This window comes from Oryzias latipes, chromosome 2, assembly GCF_053564925.1.
Source record: "Oryzias latipes strain Hd-rR chromosome 2, Olatipes_Hd-rR_3.1".
NCBI lineage: Eukaryota > Metazoa > Chordata > Actinopteri > Beloniformes > Adrianichthyidae > Oryzias > Oryzias latipes.
Window position 1 is genome coordinate 14,307,351 of NC_136238.1, and position 23,462 is coordinate 14,330,812.

At 39.8% G+C, this 23,462-nt stretch overlaps 1 protein-coding gene across 16 annotated transcripts in view; it reads right to left on the minus strand.

Annotated features, from left to right (window-relative positions):
- The window catches only part of LOC101165870 (microtubule-associated protein tau), a 70,791-nt gene that overhangs the window by 35,784 nt on the left and 11,545 nt on the right, over positions 1-23,462 (minus strand). For 13 of the 16 annotated variants that reach the window (XM_078933182.1, XM_023965093.2, XM_078933146.1 and 10 more), the window contains exon 2: positions 11,159-11,218. The gene's annotated coding sequence lies outside the window, so the exon portion shown is untranslated. Of the gene's footprint in view, positions 1-11,158; positions 11,219-19,770; positions 19,872-23,462 lie in introns of all 16 variants that reach the window. The other 3 variants (XM_078933180.1, XM_078933169.1, XM_078933142.1) reach the window with 1 other exon arrangement.

Sequence of the window (23,462 nt, forward strand, 5' to 3'; positions counted from 1 at the left end):
GAAAGCAGCCTGAGAGGAAATGCAGACAAAGATTGATGGGAAGAGGCAAAGACGTGGACGGATGCAGACCCAACTTGGCCCAAGAACATCAAAGGCATTACAGATGAACGTCGTTAAAGACTTGAGAAGGACGATCTGGCCAAAAGATCCAGAGGACGATTGTCTGATGATCCGCTTTTTTATTCAATATAGTCTTCTTAGACTTTTGCATATTTTCTATTTGGAGCAACCTTGCTGGAGCAGCAAGGCACAGTAGGCCTAGATGTTATATCCAAAAGCTAGAAAGATCTAATGATCTGATTAGACAGTAAAAATCCTCCACTACCTTGCTTGGATGAGCCCAATGAACAGGTGTGCTGAAAATATTTTATGGAAAGTTGAAGAAAGAGAGGTCCACTTCGACGTTGATGTTACATTTCCTAGCGACAGGTGTTTCTCTATTCACACACAGTTGCTGATCATATCATATGAATATTATGTTTATGCCAGGAGGTGGCTCTCTCTTCTCTAGAAACAACTGAAAAAAAGAAAAATAACACATAGACGTAGCTAATTTTTAACTCTTTGAAATAGAAGATTTTGCTGGCGACACCTAAAAAACACAAGATCTCCCATGTTTCTTCTTACAGTCTTTGTTAATATGGAATGGAACCCTTACTATTAGAGTGATGAGATTAGTGTTAGTAGGAAATAGACAGAAAGTGTGTTAATGTAATTGTAAACTTTGACCAAAACTCTCCTGGGTAAATTCTATGTAAACAGTGTACCTACCGGCCTCATGACTTCAAGATATTTTACTGCTAGAAAACGCTTTAAGAAAAATTACCAAAACATGTCGACCAAAAACATTTAAAACACAATAAAGCAACTTTTTTTTTTAATTAAAGTTACTGTCAGGAAAAGATTAAGTCACCAGGAACATCGTCGGTTGCAACTTTTCCTACAACATGAAATCTTATAAAGAGAAAGATTGTGTAAACTTAAACGCAATTAGGAAAAGGTTTAGTGATTTGATTTGTAAACTATATAAAAATAAATAAAAAACAATGTTTTAATTAGGAACAAATATGTAGGAAACATTGTTTTTTATTTGTTTTTTTTGCAAAGAGATTCATGAAATATATAACAAAAAAAGGGCAAGAGGTTGAAAAGATCTCCGGGCACAGCCCTCAATGTATCTCAACTAATTATGCAATATTTCTAAATAGAACCAACAAAGTTTTTAATTCTTTGCATCTTTTTAAAGCTCTGTTCCTCATCAGATATTTTAGCTACATCCTATCTTTTCCCTAAAAGTAGTAACTCCAACTTTTCCAGGATAGAACCTATAATTAATCACCTTCCTAATCCCAGAAGAAGGTTGTGAACTGTGTCAGCCGCATTCAACAAACGACCAATTTCTCTCGAGTCCATGAAAAGGTTGAGGATAACTGGAAAACCTTTTTTTCTTTTACTCCGACTCGGATGTTCAGCTTGACTCGTGCGCCGCTCCCAGGAGATATAAAGGCCAATTGGGTCATATGGAAGGCAGAACAAGGGAAAATGAAGGAGGAAAAGAAAGAGGTCAGATGCTAATCGAATCCACAGATTTCCCTTTTTTCCATCAAAAACAAGGCAAACAGGAAACCACATTTGTTCTTAGTGTTTTGCGAGAACACCATTAAACGATCCAACAGAGGAAAACAAGAAAGTTTCTTAAAATCATCTATTTTACTGGGAGCCGCTCAAGTCATTCAATTCGAAACTAAATATTTCAATGATAGTTAAAGGTACAGGAAAGACAGATCTCTCCCATTTGCAAGTTCTATTTTTGGTGTTATTTTAGAGAAAAAAGATGAAGAAATAGTCTCGTTTATTAAATGCATGTCAACATTTCATTCAGAGTTTAATTTCATCAAAAACTGTTTTTTATTTGTGCATTTAGATGAAATGATTGTATTTTTTTTCTTCAAAAACCTTATAATCCGGAGGGCCTTATATATGGATCTGGTGTGCTGATGTAAACAAGTGTTATTGTGAATGCGTTAATATGGCTAACGTGTAGCGATGTCGAAAGGTGTTTTTGTTTTTACGGGTTACTAACAAGGTTGGGAGTTATATTCACAGCGGTACTAGTAACTTTTTTTTTTATGTTGCAAACAAGGTTAGGAGTAACAGGTATAGGGAATACGCTAACACAGCTAACATGTAACAGGGTCGGACTTTTTTTTTTTGGTGTTTTTTTACGTGATGCTGACAAAGTTGTGAGTAAGCGTAGTCACAGAAACATTTGTTTTAGCGGTATCAGTCTGGTTTTTTACATGTTGCAAACAAGGATAGGAGTTAGCCCACATGTATTGGAAATACATGTATTGGAAATGCACTGTATTGGAAATACACTAACATATACCAGTGTAGAACTGTTTTTTTTTTTTTTAAAGTGATGCTAACAAGGTTGTGAGTTAGCATTGTTACAGTAACATTTGTTTTAGTGGTATCAGTCTGTTTTTTTTACATGTAACAAACAAGGTTAGGAGTTAGCCAAGATGTATTGTGAATACACTAACGCGGCTAACATATACCAGTGTCGGCTTGTACTTTATTTCTCCTGTGATACTAAAAAGATTGTGAGTTAGTGTAGTCAAAGTAACGTTTGTCTCAGCTGTATTGGTCTGTTTTTTTTTAACATGTTGCACACAAGGTCGGGAGTTACAAGTAGTGTGAAAAAGATAACACTTCTAATGTGGATAACTTGTAGTGTGTAACAGACAAGTACTAGTTAATAAAGTCTGACATCTCTTGGATTCTTTTGTCTTGTTTAATGCACATTTTAGTTTGGCACGCCTTATTTATGACATAAGCTTGAAAACAGACCATTCATTGACAGTGTACCTTTTGATCCAGTACACCTTAAAATATGGTACCTAAACTTCAAAGATGATTGCTACCGGCTTTCACTTTTGATGTTGTGTTACCATTTTTCTTTGTGTTTAACACAAGAAATGTAATAAGGCGATTGCTAAAACAAATCCACTGACTCTTGCTGGTGACAATTATTACATTTTTATGAGTTTTTTTTGCTGATTAGCTGTTCTTTATATCTTTCCAAATACTGCCAGAACTTTTACCTCCCACAGCGAGCTCAAAAAGGGAGTATTCTAAAAAAATGTTTTTTTTGGTCATGAAAACACAGTCTTTAAAAACCTGAAGGAGTGACTTGGGTTTTTATGGAGCTGCTTTATTGAAACCGGACCAACTTTTTGAAAGCCTACATGCGGCTAAAAACCCACGCCAAGACTGATTTATGCTAATACCGTGACAGCTGAGACTGCTGTGGTTTGTTCAGTCCGTGTCGGTGGCGTGTTGTGGTTTAATCCGGGCGGGGGGTTCCAGGCAGCAAATCAGACAGTGCTTCTCCTCTGAGGTCTCTGCTTCCTCCCTTTTAAGTTGGCCATCACCCCCCACCTCCTATTTTTTCATCTATAATTTATGCAGACAACTTCTCTCTCCCCACAAAGAGAAAAACACATGGTTTGTACAATTGTGTATTTCCTGCACAGATTTTTCACAACAGTCCAAAAAACATGGTGGGTTTAGTAGTTGGATGTCGTTGCCCTGTGGCAGACTCTCATCTCATCCATTCAGGTGTAAAAACTGCCAGAGGGTTTGGAAAATTAGTGACTGACTATCTATGCCTGGATAAACGTTTCAAAGGAGCTCTTTTGACCCGTCATTAACTTTTTAATAAGAGATTTTAGCCAACGTGGGCTTGTGAGTAATTACGCTCACGATTCATTCGGCTTTTACTAATTACTCCCCTTTTCATGTCAGTGCCTTTCATTTTAAAGTTTTGTAACTTGATAGGATCACTGTAGTCCTGCAGATATGGAGCAAAAATATGAAAGGAAGTTTGCTCGTGGGTTTAATCCTTTAACAACAATGCTTTAGCTCCAGTGTTGACATTCTTTATCGTACCTCTTTTGTGTTGACGCATTTAACGTAGTTCTAGAGGATTCTAAAGAGGAGAAAAGCACCTTTGCGCTGATATGCAACACCTTACACTAGTGAGACGTAGGGCGGTAAAAATTTTGTATGAAAACACGTTTTCTCCGCATCAGAATCCGCTGATTCATGTTGATCGGGTAAATGTTAAAAGATTTACGATTTGTCACAGTATGTGTTATTTAGCTGTTACCGACGACATCTCCGTTGTTAAAGGGTTAATCACAGAAAGAAGGGAAGACGATCATTGCATTCAAGTAAACAAGAACACCGTTGTTAATGGTGTGGATGGAATAAATTGACAACAGAGACCCAAAAGGTAGAGAAATTGTAGGAATTTGAAACAAATGCTCCAAAAAATTCCAGTCTATTACTGAAAACCTTTGAGGAACTCAAGGATGTCTTATCGTCTAAACATTAGCTTGAAAGATTGTCTCACTGTTTTGTTTTGTTTTTCAAACGGGGGAAAAAGATTTCCAATCACTCTTAGAGAAGATTAGGGATAACATTTTCTTAACAATTTTACCCCGCAGCTTTAGCTCCATTGTTGACATTCTTTTGACTACCGTAACTCTTAAACCGTTGATGCAATTCAAGTAATTCCAGTGGATTTTGACACGGAGAAAAGCAGCCATGCGCTCGTATGCAACATTTTACAGTAGTGAAGTGTTTATGCAAACAATGCATATCAGCAGATTCTGTTGCGAAAAAAAGTGGCACTTTACGTTAGTTGCATTTCGGTGCAAAACCGATATGAAAATGCGCTTTTATCTGTGTCAGAATCCGCTGATTCACTTTGATCGCGTAAACGGAGGAAGATTTATGATATGTCGAAGAGTGTCGGTTATTTGGGTGCTGCTGATGACATGTCTGATGTTAAAGGGTTAAATACCGTTAGCTTGTAAAAACCACTATTTGAAGTTCGACTTTCCACTATTACTATTTTATGCACCTTAGAACAGAGAAAGCATTGTATACCGGTGTTGTGGCTGTGGCTGTAATATTGTTTTGTTGGTGCTCTTGGAGTGCTTTTCTGTATCTGTTTTCTGCTGCAGTCAGAGGTTCTTTCTTCCCCTCCCCCCTCCCCCCCCAGAGTTTTACATTCATCTTGTTAGAGGCTTTGGTCCTTGTATTTTGGTTTGGTGGTTTTTATGTAGTTTTTGAGTTTTTCCATGCAAATAAATTCCCAGCTTAATTTCAGCCTTGGTGTTCGTGACAGTTTTTGAGCCGTTGGTGTATTTAGTTTGTTTCCTTTTACCGTTATGTTACATCCTTTTACCAGGCCCTAGACAGTGGTGTGACAACTAGACACACATTTATGTCAATAAAACAACTTTAAAACACCTGAATACACTCAAGCAGCACTTATGCAAAGCAGACGAGACCAGGTGCTGGACTTTCTACCCCGAGGCACCAGCTGCACTTTAAAGTAAAGACAGGTGGTCAAACGTGTCTAGATGCGAGAGGTGTAGCAGCCTGAAAGAATCCACGCTTAAGAACCAATGCATTAAAACAAGGCCTGCCAGGAACGCTGCCCAGAGGCCATCTTTTATTTTTACATTGTGGAATACTTTCACCATCAGGAATGTGAGGCTGGTGGGGGTTATTGTAGACTAATTATGTCTGCAAGGAAATCACGCAGTGAAAATGAGCAGCTATGAGCAGCACAACAGGTCATTCTTTATGCATCAGAGGAGGTTTAAGCCGTTTAACCCCAGAGCGTTAGCTCCAGCGTTGACATTCTTTTGACTACCGTAAATCTTTCGGACCCTTTATGCAAGTAAAATATCAAAGCAAAGCCGCTTTTCTTTGTGTCAGAATCCGTTTGTTCATGCTGATCTCGTAAACCAGGGGTCTGATACCTTCAACACTCCCAAGAGTTGATTTTTCATTGACCCTGTTGGAGCCACAAAGTCTTACTTCCCCCTTTAGAAAAATAAAACATTACTACGTATTTATGTTATTGTTTTGAATATGATATGTTTATTGGCATAAGAAAAACATGTGGGGAAAAATAGCCTTTTTACCAAATATTAAATTGTTTATTACTTTTGACAAAACTTCCTTTCAAATTAAAAGACACCCTCTACTTCTCATCTCAATACAGTAGATGTAGTAGTAGAAAGTGTAGTAAGTAATAAAAACAAAACAAAAAAAACCCTGTTAATTTGTGTTGCATCTCAGGCAGAAATTTATAAATCTAATAAAGTAAAATTAAATTTGAGCTAATGGCTGAGTTCAAATTCTTCCCCTAACCCTCCGGCTTCTTCCTATCTCTCCAATTGTAGGGGTATTCGGAGAGATACTTCGTTAAACGGGAAACCCTTGAGGTGGAGGGCTCCGTTTCGGCGACTATTGATGATGAGCAGGAGTGAAGTCAGATCCATATTCTAGGGGAAGAATATGGATTTGGCAAATTAAGTAACTCTGCCATATTTTTCAAAACATAAGACACCTTAAAACCTATCTTAAAATCTATCTATATCTATGTTATCTAAAATTAGATTAACCTTAACACCTCGAATTTGTTCAAAGAGTTAAAAAATCTGCCTTATAATCTGGTGTGCCTTAGGTATGATTTCTATTTACTGACCTCCAATTGATTTTCTGTGATACATGGCGTTCAAAAACTGTCAGCTTTTTATTCTGTCAAAGTGTTTTGGTTCGACTTTGGTCACCTACAAAGGATTGATGGAATGTCGGTCAAAGGGTTACGGTATGTCCAAGGTTGCCGGTGACATCTCTAATGTTGAAGGCTTAGAAATCCTTCAAATGTGCTGATTATACTACTCGTCATTGCAAACACAGAAATTATTCCAAATGTTTTTGGCAAAACAACAGACATTTTCTCCATTGGTGTTGAAAGTCTATTCTGGAGTGTTATCATCATCATAGGCGTGTGAAGGACATGTCTGTCTCGACAGCCTACCTTGTCTTACAGTTCCGACACCCTAACAAAAAACAACAATGTCCTATTTAACTCCAACACCCACTTCCGGCTTAGCTTCAGCACTATAAATTTGCTGACTAACAACAAGGGGGTGAACTTGACTCTGGAGAAATGTCACCGCCTCTCACAGTCAATGGCATGCAAGCCGGTTATCCGTCTGCATTGGTGTCCTCAGATCAACCGCCAGTTCAGTTTGAGGGGTCAAACTTGACAAGGCTGGTTGACAGATGCAAAAGGGGGTGGGATGATTAGGGAGGAGCCCTCTGTTTGCATCCCCAAAAAGGAGGGCAAAGAAGGGCACTTTTGCCCCCATGTCGTCCCCTCCTACGCCACGGCTCGTCATTCCGAGTTGTTTTCCAGAAAAGAGACAGCTTGCCTGAGAGCAGCCCAGCAACCACGCAAGCAGATGCAAACAAAGAGAGAAATAAAAGGGGTGGAGGGCGACAATGTTGGTGCAAACAACACTTTGATCTTTTTAAAAATGAATTTAAAGATGAAACTAAACGCCATTACTGAAAAAAAGGTAGCAAATTTGTTTCTTTCTCATGATAGATCACAAACTAATATCTGAAAAACTTTATTATAACTGGAACGTGGGACCAAACTATTTGTTAAAAAAAATCACATTATTGACTCAGAAGTCCGTGAGGAATCCACTCCAAACCACAACACTTGTACCATCGTGCCTAAAGCCTAGGTCACAACTGCCTTACAGGTGAGTATGGGATGTCTGCAGGTGTAAAATTCCCGTGGTGCGCATAAAGTATCAAGATTGTAGACCCTTGAGTCTGTTTAAGTCTGTAGAGCAAAAACCTTCATGCACATTTTTTTCCTGGGGGCTTGTTGCTGGCAACTGGGTTTTAGCGAACACTTAAACAACACATAAGGGTAAGTAAAGGAGAAGTAGGTGAGATGCAGGGGTGTTGTACGGATGTTACATTTTTTTACCCCCACCTAAACCTTGCGTTTTGCGCAAAGGCCTCCTAGTGCTGTTCAAGTGATAAGTGCGTACTCCTTGCTTGAATTTTAGAAAAAAGCTTTTCAGATGATCAGAGTATAGTTTGTGTGGTTGTCCCACGGACGTCCTATGAGTCAGCAATGCGCTTACCTTACTGACAACTACAGTCTGGTGTAAGGGCACGCACCTTCTTTACCCTTACAAATACTTCATGATACACTTGATAGAGATACAAAAATCCTACTTTCCATTTTCATTATGTCCCTTGAAGTGTCTCTTGCAGTTCCCTGAATGGAACACCTGTGCTTCACTTAAGATATGGTCAACGATTCTCCACCAACCACAAAAACCTGCAGCACCCATACGTGCCAAAAACCCAGGTGACTTGCACATCAGTGGCAATACTAAGTCAATGTACAGGTGCGATCAGAGATCCTGCAGCATGATTTGAGCAGCGGGTGTGGCGTCGGTCTGACTGCAGAGCATTTTGGGCGGCGCAGCATGTCAAAAATCTGTAGTTTGGCTAAGACGACACATTGCGTCAACCAAATAAGGATGCAGCATTGGCATGTGACGTGTTGATGACACAATTAGGAGGGGAGACCAAAGCAAACCTGGAGGAGAATCTGATTAAATTTATGATACTTTTCTTTTTTGCATCGAGACAATAATAGTAAGATCCTAGGGTTGGGCGATGTCCCTTAAATTGGCAGTTGACGATGTTTACAGTAAAACATCGGGATGGACGATGATATTGTCGGGGGGGATGTATTTTTAATTTTTCGTTATTATACAATTATCATTCGTTATTTTATTTTATTTGGGGGGAGCCAGTTTAGCTCGTGCTGGTTTGCGGCGCCTTCCGTCCGTGAAACCAGGGTTCGACTCCGGGCTGCTCCCTGTTCCCTTCTCTACCTCTGCCGGTTCAAAGCCCGGTTTGAGAAGGTTGCGTCAGGAAGGGCATCCGGCGTAAAACATTGCCAAATTTACCATGCGACTTGTTCGCTGTGGCGACCCCTGATGGGAGAAGCCGAAAGTGGAAGATTTTATTTTATTTGGGGCGGTGTGTGAGCTTTTCAAAACAGAAATGTCGCTCAGTCCTTAGAAACCGTTCAAAGAATCGCGTGGATTTGTGTTTCCAGGTGTGTCCCGACAAAATAAAGGCTGATTTTATTCCCACATATTTACGTGCAGCCAAGATGCAGATTGCAGCATTTAACGCATGGATTTTATGTCCATCAAAGGCTAAATGTTGTTAGCCCATGTTAGCCTTCTCTTAGCACTGGCTTCTTCCGGCTCCGTTCTTCCACAAAAAAAGCACGGATTAAAATTAAAATAATGAGCGAACAAGCGCTCCATAACAACCATAACAATAATAAAAGCATGTTTAGAAGATCATCTCGTATATTACCGAGCTGCCAGATATTTATGTATGTTGCAGCTCGGTTTGTTTACAGCGGGACTCATTTCCTCTCCCTCCCTCTCTATTTCAAACACTACTGCACATGTGCGAATGTTTTGTTCCGACCGAAAGTGTGACCCATGTGAACGTTTGTTATAATTGGAAAAAGTTTTTCTGGGCCCATGTACACAGTTGAATTCTAATCCGATCATTGATCCGATCAAGATATTTTGTACATGTAACCGCGGCTTATGGTGTCGACTTGCAGCGTGGCAGGGGCGTGGCATCACAATGGCGTCTCTCCATCTTGATGTCAGTCAGCCATCACGATGGACGATGATATCATCCATCGGCACAACCCTATAAAGTCCTGTCAGTTTATTATTTATTATTAACACTCTTTTTGATTTTGACCCTTCTCTGACTATTGCGGGACAGGAGGTCTTCAAACTGGGTTGGAGGGAGATGGAAGCACTGCTGAAACTGGCTTTCATTCAGATGCAGCTCCTGCAGTTCTAGATGGTGGAGCTCACCATACTGGGAGAGTCTCTGAATTATCTCATGAGACATGAGACATGGTTAATGAGTCATGGAGACGTGAATACCTACGCTTTTGTAGAGCTCTCCGAAATAAACCTGATCTCTCAACATCATATTTGCTTTCCCTGCATTGTAAATGACATATACAATCAAAGCTTCCATGTAGCATTGAGGCTAAAAACTTTTGGCGGTAGTTCCCCTTACACGGGTTAGGAGCGTCAAGGTTATGGACACATTGTTGGACAAGCGTCAAGCGGCGGATTCGATTTGCGTCTAAGGGGAGGCGTCCGACAAAAATTTGATGCGTGAATTACGTTTGGTCTGATAACTTAAAAACTCAGTACAGGGTTAGTCTAGTAAAGAGAGACATTATAGAACAGGTTGATATTTTGTTTGCACAAAGGCTTTGTCCTTAAATATACTTCAAAGGGCTACTTTTTGTCTAATCATGCTTTCTCTATTGTAGTATTTCTTATGACGACTTTGTTGTTTTTTTTGACAGCGGAACCTGCCAGACTTATAATCTACCACATACCTACAGAGTTGGCTATTAATCAGCTATTTAAAGGACATTTATGGAACTACAAAGTGGCTGAAAGAAAGTAAAAAACAAAACAAAACAAAAAAAAAACAACTAGATCAATTCCATCTTTGCCAAAGACAGCACAAGCTCCAACGTGGATCATGTCAGGAACGAAGGCCAAAACAAAGGACGAAAACAACTAATTGTAGAGAAGGGGGACACAGAGTGGGAGGCATTCCAGATAACAACATATTACAGAAGGAGTGAAGGAACATAGAGAATAGAGGAAGCCAAACATCTCATCAGTCCATCGCCACCTGCTCCAAAACCTCCCTGACCAAGCTGTAATTAAACCTGTAGCTGCCACCAACAGTCGTTTGGCCACGACTCTCCCAACGCATGTCGTCATTGAGATTTTAATCACCTTTTTTTTTTTGCTATGAAACTAAAAGTAAATGTTGCAATCCAGCATAGAAGTGTCTTTGAAATGCTTTGTTTTGAAACGCACGAGCTGCCTGCATGACAAAGGGATGTCTAGACACAAAACGTCACAAAGACTAAAGGTCACTTAGGCGGAGAACCCGCCTCGAGTCTTATCGCAACATCAGCTCTTTCACTAAATCACGCTAATATGTCAGCTGCAAATTAAAAGAGTGGGAGGGGCGACAGGCACAAATATTGATTGGAAAAGATGCAAAGTCAGACAGTCCCTTTCTGGTTAGAAACAAGGATACCGCAGTTGCTAGTGTTGAAACAAAAAAGGTTGCAACAGAGCGTTTTGATCTCTAAGAAATGACATCTTACCTGTTGGGGCGGGTCCAGCTTTTTGTCTGAAACGAGGGGAGAGGGGAGGCAGCAGGGCTTCTGCAGAGAAGAGAGGGAAAAAAATAGATGAGAAGCAGACAGAGCAGCCAACGGGAGTCATGGGGGCAACGCCACACTGAGAGATGGCTGATGCCGGTGAGCACACTACTGCGGCGTGCAAACGCACACACTGCCTCGCATCCCCTCCGCCGTATACAGAAGCTAAGGCTTGTGTCTGCATTGGTTGGAGATGGGGGGTTGGGGACAGTTCTCCTAAGGACATTTTCCCTCCTCAGTTTATTGATTTCCATTTGAAAAGAAAACTGTAATGTCTTCAACACCATCTTTACCCAAGAGGTCTAACATTTTAAATCTGTTTGGGTTAATTCCAAAGGCGCTTAGATTATGAAAGCATGCAACACTCAAACATGACAGGGGGGCTGCAGCACCACTGTATCAGTGAGCGTGCGTGAAAGAGGGGTGAGGGGCTTGCCCGATGCTGAATAATTGCCCTGTCCCGGTGCTCATTTGCAGGCTTGGCCAAGTGCTGCAGCAGCGTCGAAACAAAGGCGGAGAGTGGGGAAATGAGGGTGAAAAGGAGGGAGAGACTGCAGAGGCCGGGCTGCCCGAGTGAGAGCACCACACTCGATGCTTATTATTCCAGACCACATGAAATAAAACAAATTCCGAAAGCAAGTGTCGCTTTTGTCCCAGTCCAGCTATCGATCGCTTGCAGTAGCAGAGATGTCGAATTTCTTGCAGATATTGCAAAAAGAATGAGTGCTAAAATGCAAACTTTTGGCTGAATGAAACCTGAAGACAGCTTGCCTTGTCAATAGAAAAGATTAAAAGATGTTCAAAGGCAAACCTTTCTTAAAGAATAACTATTTGTGCTTTGCGAATTAAGGTGACACACTATTGACAGTAGTAGATGCAAATGTCATGCTAAAAGGAAAAAGGCATCACACCATGTGTGTGATTTTGTGTTTAGTCTTTAAAGCTCACTCCGATAAAAAAATGAGTTTTTGGAATATTTAACATGTTCTTGTGGCATTTTGTCTTATGATGGAGGACATTATCTGGAGTATTTTTTTTTTTTATTCTGAGGCAGACGAAAAACTGCAGTTTGAAAAAGATTCTAGTTGTGATGTAGAAACTACAGTCGGCAGGCCACAAGCTCCCTGCTCGGCTCCATTCTGATGCATCTGCTTGTAGACGACTAGATCCAGGAACGGCTTCATCTTCCTCGTCAGAGTCGGCATCTGGGTCAATAATATACATTTGGACAGCTCCAATAATGCTAGACATTTTTGTTGCAACGGTATTGTTAGTTTGGAGGTAGGCTTGAACAATAGGCCGCAAATTAGGCCTGCTCAATAAATCGCAAATTTATCGTTATCGCGATATCAAGCTGTGCAATACGCATATTTCAAAAGTCAGCGGAAATTGCAATAAATGGTAACCTTAAATGTGCTAAAACAATCTTATGGCAGCTTGAAGTGTTTAACGAATCAAATAAATCCCTTTATGCATCTGACCAATCGGATGGACTCCTTCCTGTTGTTGACCAATCAGATGGAGCACTTTTATGTTAGATGTTCACCTTCTATGTACTGTAGACCAGGGTCATTTGGAATATAATTTAACATATGTTGACTTTATTTATATCACACTGTCGCAGTGAAATGGAAATGATGTTTTTGTCGTTTTGCTATTTGTTTACATTGCAAGTTAAATCGTCATTGCAACATTGATCACTAATATCGCAAATCGCCAGTTGTCCTCATATCGTACAGCCCTATTTGGAGGTATGAGAGGCTGTAAGCTAGCGGGAGAGTGTACAAACAGGGATGAGATAGTCAGAATTGTTGGTGCGGCAAATCTATAATGAACTACTGCTGCTCTGTAGAAACTATGTCAAAGAAAATTACATACATTATTTCCCCTTGTTTTAGCTTTAATTCTCCAATTATCTTTACAGATAATCGAAGGCTGCATCCGAATTCCCACTCTAATCACCAACTACTAAAAAACTTTTTAGTGCGAGACTATGTAGTATGGTTTTAGGGCTGGCAGATCTACTTTAATGGGGATAATGCAGCTGGTTGATCATATTTCTTCCTCGATTTACTGTAGCATTTTTGTTGATCTTCAAAAACTGTTAGATACAGTAAACCACACTATGTTACTTAGTAGGTTGGAGAAATATGATTTCAGAGGAAATACATCCTCCTGGTTAGAAAGCTATCTTATTAACAGATATCAGTATGTTTATTTCAATAACGAAAAATCTGAAATGTGTCTTGTAAAATGTGGAGTATCTCAGGGGCCCCTCCTGCGTCCTTTATTATTTATTGCATACCTAAACGATAATTGTAAAGAATCTGATTTGTTGAATTGTGTTGTATATGCTGACGATACTACTTCGTATTTATCAGAAGATAATCTGGACCAGCTTCTTGCAGATATACCAAAGGAATTATCCATAACTAAGCAATAGTTTGATACAAACAAACTGTCCTTAAATATAAATAAAACCAAGTACATCCTATTTGGCCATTGAAAACTACAAAACATTTCTGAGTTAAAGATTGAGGATGTTCTTCTTGAAAGTGTAAATGAAATAAAATTTCTTGGAGTAATTTTGAATCATAAATTATCATGGAAACCACACATTACACATGTTCTCTCTAAATTGTCCAAATCATTAGCCCTTTTAAGAAGAATGCAAACTCCATCTATCAGTTTAAAAAATGTATACATTTAAAATATATCAAAAATACCTTCTGGACGGAGAGACTCTTGTGGTTGTGAAGTCATTTTGAGAAGTGTTTTTGTTTTTTCTTCTTTTTTTTATTTAGGTATCATCAATTTGTTGGTAGATGTGATGTTTGTAATCAGGGTCAGGGAAATTAGCCTTGGCTTCACCCGACACCTGTTTCGGTTAATTTGTTCAATGTTTAGTTGTTCAGTGTCAATGTTTATGTTGATGGTTTAAGTTTGTGTGTTTGACATAACCGAAATAAATGTTTATCTCACTGTGGAAACAAAAAAAATCTAGTGCCCTGGATTATAAAAGCAATTCGGACACCACGCTCACTACTTTTTTTTCTTCCACCATATGATGTCATCCATTTCACAAAGTGAAAATCTAATTGATATGAGCATTTTTCGACAACTATTTATGAATCCACTGTCTTCTGAAGATAAAAACGTTGATGATTTATGAAAAAAAAAACATTTATATACCATTTTTTGGCAAAAAGTGTTCAAACGCAATGCATTGTGGTCTATATTCCCCAATCTCGTAAGCATTGATGCACACTGGTTTTTTGCAGAGACTTCTGGGAAATTTCTTGGGCACTTGATTTTGGAATTGTAGATTCGGACAGCACTACAAGATGGCGAACGCACTACTAGTGAAGGAATTCGGACACAGCCAAATATTTATGTATTGCAACTTCTTGGGAAATGTTAGCATATTCGCGTATGATCTTGGATTTGTGATTGTAATACCAATGGGATTTGCTGTGGTTTACCCTTTTATTATCTTTATAAAACAATGAAAAGAAAACAGAAATGTGAACTTGAAGTATATAGTGATATGATTGTAAACAAAAGGACTAAATGGTAAAATAAGTTATTTAATTCTAATCACTTTCAATTTTAAAGACTTCAGCAGTTATTCCAGAAAATCAAAAGCCAAATCAGGGAGGTGTTGTGGGCAAACCAAAGCAACAAGGATATGGCCAGAAACTTTTGGAACCACTTGAAATTAGAGGGGAAGAGGATAAAGAGAAAGTCTGGACTGCTCCCCCCCCCCCACATCCTCTATTAACATGTCCTTTCAGGGAGGCAAAAAAAAAAAAGCCATCAAAGCAAGACTATAATCAACCTGCCAGGATTGAGGGCTGGATTACTTTTAAAAAAGGCAAATGAGTCATCTTCTAATACCAGTGCATGAAAAAAAATGTTCTTTATAAATTAACATTTTGAAGTATTTAAAGCTTGCTTTGGCTACAGACCACAGCAAACAAGGCTGCAAACAAGTGATAGTAAAGAAAAACATGCAAACATGAACCCTTCACAATCTGTGTCCATAATTGGTATCATTTTGTCCTCCCGGCGTTTGACCTGAACATACTAAATGTAGAAGACACTTCTAAAGACTGGACAGAAGAAACTCTTAGTTTTATTAAAGATCCACTCAGATGAATGAAAATTGTTTTTAACATGTTCTTGTGGCCTTAGTCTGATGATGGAGGACATATATTAGGGAAAATTAGGCTCAAAATTGCATTTCTGAGTATTTTATTTTTCAAATCCTTGTGAATCAAGAGCAGACAAAAAAAATGCAGTTTGGGCGGTCCACTTGTAGACATGTAGATCCATGTACATCTTTGTTTCCTCATCTGAGCTGGCATCTATCTTAAAACTGCCATATCCAATCTATCCAATATTGGTCGCCACTTTTGTTGTGCCAGTAATGTTAGGTTGGGGCTGTGACGGGTTGTATGCTAGCAGGCGAGCATGTAAACAGAAAGCTCTCAGTTCTGGGTGATAGAAAGAGGGGGGGGGCACACAACTCAGAGGTAAATTTCTAATGACCTACTGCCAAACTATGCCCTAGAAAAATGACCAATGTGTTTTATTTTGACTAAATACTTAAAATTCAAAGACCACTGGAACGCTTTCAAATAGCTTTTTATAGTTTTTAATATTCAAATCATATTCCATCCTGTCAACCCATATGGTTTTGACGTTTACTAAATAATCCAGAATTAGGAGGAAAGTCAATCTTATTTCCGTGTTAAGAAAAGAATTTGGCAAAACAGTAATCTGTTTTGGCTGCACCCTGACTCCCTATGAAGCAGATTATATGAATGGATCACCCTCTGTTTAACATTCCTACATTCACAGTTTGACATGAGAAAATATTCTTCTTACTAGGCAAAACATGAACAATTAAGGCAACGGTGGCCTGTAGGCTTGTAGATCCTACCAGGCTCTTATGATAAATTGAAAATCCAACATCCCTTTTGGCCTTAAAAACACCTGCTACTTTGGAGGTGGCATAACAAGACAGGGAGCCTGAAATAACCTCTAAAAAACTTGATACAGTGCGAAGGGCATTGAAATAAACAATCTGATGATAAACAAGCCGTGACTAACGCAAGATTTGGCATAATTCAAGCCGACTGGTCCTATTGTTCTTTCAGGATAGTTGCTTGCTGAGCTGTCATGAAACCTCTTATGGTAGCATGACTCATGCATTTTGAAAAACAATGAATTAGCACAATCCAGTGTCACTGAGTGGGCAGGTTCATCTGAGATGCAGAGAGGCCATAGGGGTGGTTCAATGTGCGGATTCCAACTCCATTTTCCGTCATGTCATTCAAACTAGCTAATCAGTTACTTACAGACAGGAGACAGTGCTTACAACAATAAGAATGTCAGAAATAGGTACAAACGATGGATATGGGAATATAGAGCATTCATTTGACATAAAAACTGTTATGTGTTTACATGAAGTAGATAAAAATATAGCTATTTCTGAGAATTTAAGGGCATCAGGCGCAATGTAAAAGTTTTTTTTTGTTTTCTGATCATTTTATGCCTAATGTGACAGATTTAGCTCGGACACTTTAGTTATTTTCTTTTTTTTTTCATTTTGCTGTCCAACAGCTGAGCAGACAGATAAGAGCTGAAGGCCTCTTGTGTTGGGACATATTTTACTGTTTCAACGGGGGGTTGTGGATCTTCTGACACACTAGGTTTATATTTGAATAAACCCCCATTTTAGTATAGGCAAAGTAGAGGGAGGAAAGGGGGGGTTAAGGAAATCTGGAGGATGACTACAGAATTGGTGGTGGTGGTGGTAGGGGGTACAATCATTAAGCAACAAGATGTTGGAGGATTCTCATCATTACTGTTTGGTGTAAATGTTAGTCAAAGGGGGCGGAGCCTGTCCACACACATACTGAGGTGTTACAAAAATACCTGTTGGCTCCAAAAATCTTCACGTACAATCATATCAACATGTACCCAACACAACTACAGTTCATACGCACATATGAACATATGATACAAACCAACACATGTAAGCATTTCATTCTGTCGCACCAACTATTGTGCAAAGGTGAGCTGACACCTGTGCTCAGGTGGGTGTTTATGTTCAGCCGAGGTGGATGATGGAATGTAAAAAGAGGGAGAGTGCCCGGCCATCCCCACACCAAGACCCCGTCGAAGCCGCAGCGGTGTCAAGGCCCCCCCAACACCAGCATGGTATAGAATTCCCTCCAAGCAATCCAGCCAGACACCCAGACCAGGGCGACGCGGACCGCCCCACGGCCCCCCGGTGCTAAAAAGCAGGGAAGCACAGGAGCACGGAGAATGCAGGCCCCAGCCCAGCCAGGAGGACAGCCCTCCGCTTTGCCAGGGAGCCCAACACAGAAACCCACACCTGGACCCCCCCCCCCCCCCCCCCCCCCCCCCGAGCCCCAGACGAGCAGCTCACCGCCACCTGGGAGTTCCGGGTATTTCCCCTCCCCCAATCCCAGGTATGAGCATGTTGCAACCATTGACTGTATATGAGAACCGGACCAAGACAGAGTGATGGTTTATTTCTGCCTCCAATAAAATGAAGTCGATTCAATCGCCATTTCTTTTCACAATGCCAACGCTGCCATTTTGGGGCAAAACAATGTCAGTGAGCAGTGATTGGTCAAAGTTGGTTTGAGTCAACATTTCTATGGCAACCACTCTCATGTGTGGGACCAAAAATATTAAGATATAAGTTGTTTTACGTTTCATCCAGACTTTTAAAATAATTGCTTTACAGGCCTTTTTTGGGTAGGTTTTATTCAATTAATTAGCTAAATCAATTGAGTTCATGACTTCAAAGCAATTTAACCCTTTACCATCAGGGAAGTCGCCGGCGACACCTACATAACACACACTTTCTGACATACCCTAAATGTAACAACTCTTTGGCCATGAATCAGCTGATTCTGACCCGGAGAAAAGCAGCTTTTCACATTGGCTTTGCCCCAATAACGTAACGTGTTGCATCGCGGTGCAAAGGCACTTTTTGCCGCTTCAGAATCCATTGGAATTACGTTATTCGCATGAACACTTGAAGAGTTACTGTCGTTGAAAGAATACCATCACTGGAGCTACTCCAGAGTTAAAGGGTTAACACTTTGGTCCATTACTATTACAGAGAAATAAAACTGTTGTCTGTAAAGTTCTGCATCTATTCATTGAAAAAAAATGTATACTCCCTTCTGCTCATGAGTATTTTGAAGGACATGGCTGTGATGCAGTTTGTATAAAACCCCCAAGAGGCAGTTTACTATAGGGGCTAAAAAAAGTAGGCATCAAAAACACAGTAAAAAAATGTACATGGTATAGGTTCTGCTACTCTAAGTAGAAATGACTCTCCGTTTTGTCACATGGCTGAATGATTGGGAAGCACAGCCAAATATTTGTTGCCTTAACTTTCAAATAAGGTAAAATAATTGCCAAAATATGAAAATGTGCCTTAAAAAGGCTAAATTAACTATGTGCCCGTCCAAAGGCGTCTGCCTGTCTTACAATGGTGCGTGTTATATGTATTAACTGTCTGGCAAGCGCTGTGTATGAACACTGCAGGTTGCATGTGCCTGGCTTTTCACTAACCACAGGGTGTAGCCGTAGGCTTTGAAGTCGACTCTGCACCCGGTGCTGAACTCAAGCACAGGCTACTGTGCACCCCCATTACTCCATGGAAAAGTCACAACACGGTTTTTACTCCTCCAAAACACTGCCCCCCTTTTTTTCTGCTCGTAAAAGCTTCAATAAAGATGGCAGAGTACTTTTCTGTAGGAACACAGTGTAGTGACTGAAAATGGAGCACTAAATGGTCTTTCAATATGTTTGTATATAAATACATTGAAGGTTTTCCTTAAAAATGTCAGTTTAAGACATTGACTGTAATTAAAAACTGGACTGGGTCCCCCCATCCCCCTAGTTTATTCCAGGTACAAAGTAACCGCTGGCTCCAATAAACTAAACTCCCCTAGACTTCTACTGAGATATAAAAAACTATTACTAATATTCATTATATTAGTCAGAATAATCATTCATGATCTGCTGTCTGCATAGTCTGGCTAATCCTGATTTTTTTTTTTCACAATATTTTTTTAGAGTGCAGTCGGAAAAACTAGCTAAAGAAAAGATTAGACACATAAAAGTAACATACAGTGTTTCCCCGCTTATTCGCGTTTCAAAATTCGCAGTTGTACATATTGCAGGTTTTGTTCAGTCATCTGATTCCTTCGTTCATCACGAAAACTCTGACAACTCAAGACGCTTGTGCGGGACTTTTGTGTCCAAATTTCGGAGGAGGGGACCGGGGATGAAGAGTATGCCGGCCCCTTGGCTTCCTGCACGACTGCTAAAGAATATTTCAAAATCCCCATTGATTAGCAACCAACCGATGTTTGTGCCCCTGCATGGACAAATGGGATCAGCTGATTCAGAAGCTGACGGAAAAAAATCCTGATAGGCTGTGGAAGTTAATTGCAGAGAATAATTATTATCCGGATGAATGAATGATGGATGAAACTGGCCTCTTCTGGAAAAAGATGTCCTCTCACACTGAACTGATAAAGGATGAGGAAGGATCAGAGACGGAGTTCTCTGTATTTGCGGATTCACGATTCCCAATGATCTGGAAAAAAAACCAACAACTCAGAAATGCCATATTGAGCTTAATTTTGTTGTGTATGTCCTTCATCATCAGAAAAATATCACAAGAACATGCCTAAAACAGGTTTCATCGGATAGGGTCTTCAAGGTCATTGTGTTTGGAAACAATGTTGTTTCTTTGAGCAATCTCCTTCTCAATTACTGTTTGTCAATTTGATCTTTTTTTTCTGTTGAAAATGTAAATGAAAATGTTTTGGTAGGGGAAGCTTATACAGTAATGTGCTACAAAAACCACAGAGTGCCAAAAATTGGCACAGCTGTTACATAGAAGTATTTTTTGGGGGGGGGGTACAGCTGAGCTACAGGTGCTAGCTTTATAATAAAAAACTTTGGCCTCTGAGGGATTGTATGGTCCTTGTCTGGGGCAACATGCAGTCTGAAGAACACAAATAAACTAGGTATGTTAGAGAAGATTTATAAAAACAGAGCAGAAATAACAACAAAACAGTACATTTAAAGCTATCGTAATGCCACGTCTCTGTGGATGCCTCCAAAGGGCTGGTTACGTCTTCCGGCTAATGGGATATCTGAACCTTGGCCTGCCATCTGCTCTGAATTAACACCTACACAGGGAGCACTAAATTCACAGCAGTGGCGACCAGGCGGCAAGATTTTAAAGTTCTGAAGCTGAAGCGGCGTGGTTACAGATAAATGTCAGATCGCAGAAAGTCCTGACAGACGGAGGTAGATACTTCAGTGAAATTTCAATAAAGTTGCAAGATTTTGAAAAAGTGAGGGCACACTTGGTGAGTGAGAACGGAGAGCGGAAGTTTCTGGAAGTGATCAGGGAGCAGCAGCCAGCTGTACCAAAAGGCGCAAGTTACAAAGCTTAAACAACTACACCCATTCCCACACTGACACACAGCGTGTAGTCAAATTTAGCCAAATAACACCTTACAAAACGCTTCGTGAAAAGTTCGAGAAATCCTTGTATGTCAGGTCAGCGGTGCAACACGCAATTACTGCCCAACAAGTCAACATCTGTCAAAACCGTATGGAGCAGATCTGTCATTCAGACCCAGAAAGGGAAACCGCCACGTCAGACAGGAATCCAAAACAAGTTAGCAGGACTATTTTTTTCTCCTCCTAAGTAAATCATGGAAGGAGACTCTAGAATTTTTGGCCTTCATGAAGGAAGGGAAAACCTAAACAACCACTCTTTTGACAAATAAATGACAGCAACTTTCAAAACAGTAAACCATCCGGCTTTAAGGGAAGGAATGTAGCAGAACTGCGGTAAAGTATTGCAAAATTAAATATGTCTAGTGTCAGGACGAAGGGAACAGGGACTGAAAGGTTGAACCAACAGATTAGAAGTAACATTTGCAAGGATAAATTATAAGTGGGATTGACTGAGACTTGCTTTGATCCAAGTTAGAGAAGCAGGTGGAGATCATCACTAAAGTTCTAGGACCATCTCAAAGAAATTGGTCAAGTTGAGTACATTCTATTAAAAAGCAGCGACATAATTAGTCACGAGTTTGATAATTTGGTCGAAAAAAAAAGGCTTTTAAAAAAGGGCAAATAGATGGGACCCCAACAGTTAGCCCTGGGATACACCTGCGCCTTGACTTATTGTTCTGAACATTGTCAGGTTCAAGGAGTATGACGAAGGACCCAAAATCCAGAGACGGGAGGCAGGTGGTTCCAAGTACAGAGTGTTTTAATTCTGTAAACAAAAGCGCAGCTGAGCAGAGAAAAACTAACAAAACCAACTCTCGTGGTAACTAGGTAGACAGGGAAGAAGACAACCAGGGAAATGAAGGTATGGCCCAGCACAAGAGGAAGGCAGAGACAAGACTTAAATACAAACAGAACTGACAAGACACAGGTGAAAACGATCAGGAGAGATTGGGACCTGGGAAGTAAAACTCAAAACTAATACATACAGGAAACCTTCAAAATAAAACAGGAAACAGAACACAAATCATGACAGAACAAAATAGAAGCAAAAACTAAGGCAAAAAAACCCAAACCATGACAAGAATAAAGCTTTCAATACCAGAGATGATAGAATAAATAATAAGACCTGTTGTGAATATTATTGAAACTGTTAATTCCAGTATAAAGTCTAAATAGTAATCCTTAGTGAGACCTAATAAAACGTATAAAAAATAAAGAAATCAATAGATTTGGATTGATTAAACTCAAGACACACTTTGTTCTGAATCCTGGATTGACTTTGTCAATCAATATACTCTTCAATATGGAGGATAGTGCCGTGTCTCCTGTACAGAATGCATTCCACTTGTAAAATCAATAAAAAGCTTCAACTGCAAGCCGATCTTTGTTTTTATCCTATAACACAGGATTTTTTTTTCTAGAAAGTTTTAAACTTTGAGAGTTTAAACATGAGAGAAATGTGTGAAAATTTTAATAAAACGTGTGTAGTGAGATCTTTAAAGCATCCATCTCCCTACTTTGAGGAGTTCCCCTTTTTTTAGAACGTAACACCCGCGATAAACTTGAGAATACTGTAATTCAAATATAATTGCATTTTTAACTTTAGGAAATTCAAATAATATCAGATTGTAACAAAACCAAAAAGCAGTAAAATAAAGGGGGAAAAAAGGATAGGGAATTACATATTTATCCCATCATGTGAATTAACTGGTCCATTCAAACTATGGTCAAGATGGATTCTGGATGATAATAGAAGTTATTAACCAACTCAAGCACTCTCAGTCAAAACTGGCAATCCGTCCACAAGCTTCCTGTTTTGACAGGAAGCAATCCAAGCAAAGCTTTCACCTTAAGGTGCTCTGAGTACAAGCTATTAGTGGAAGTGATACAGCAATATTGTGGCCACAAGGCGGCAATAACATGCTTTGCCCTAGGAGCCTCAGAAGATGTGGTGAGAATATCACTCAGCATATTCCATTACCAAAACAGGTTGAAGATGTTCTTCCTAAAGAGTTTGGAGCATCCCAGGTGTCATATACCAACGTGGGTTTCGTTGAGGCTGTAAAGACTTCCTGCACTTCCTGAGAGACCCAAGGGTGGGGTCATCCATCATTAACTTACTTTGACATTTCCATGCTCGGAGCCAGCTGCAGCTCAGGACATGTCTCTCTGATTAATTCTGTGGCCTGTGTTAAGTCAGATCCACTGCAGCGTCCCGTTGCAGGACATGAAAATAAGTGGATTTGGCAAGATTATTATCTGGAGCCAATTGCTTCAGGTCTGACTGTCAATCAGTAAAAGTTCTGACATTCTCTTGACAAACTCATAGGTTTATTTAAAAACCCACTCTGGCGCAAATTGTGCTTTCAGTGTTTTAAACAGGTTCTTGAGGCATTCTTTTTAGATAATGGAGGACATATATTAAGAAAAATTAAGCTCAAAATTGAATTTCTTAGTATTTTCTTTGTTCAAATTGCTTTGGAACAAGAGCAGGCGAAAAAAATCCAGTCTGAAAAAGATTGTATTTGTGTTGTTGAAAATACACTGGGCGGGCCACAAGCTCCCTGCCCCGCCCATTTTGATACACCCACTTGTAGACGACTATCCATGTATGTTTTAATTTTCCTCGTCTGAGCTAGCGTCTGCCCAA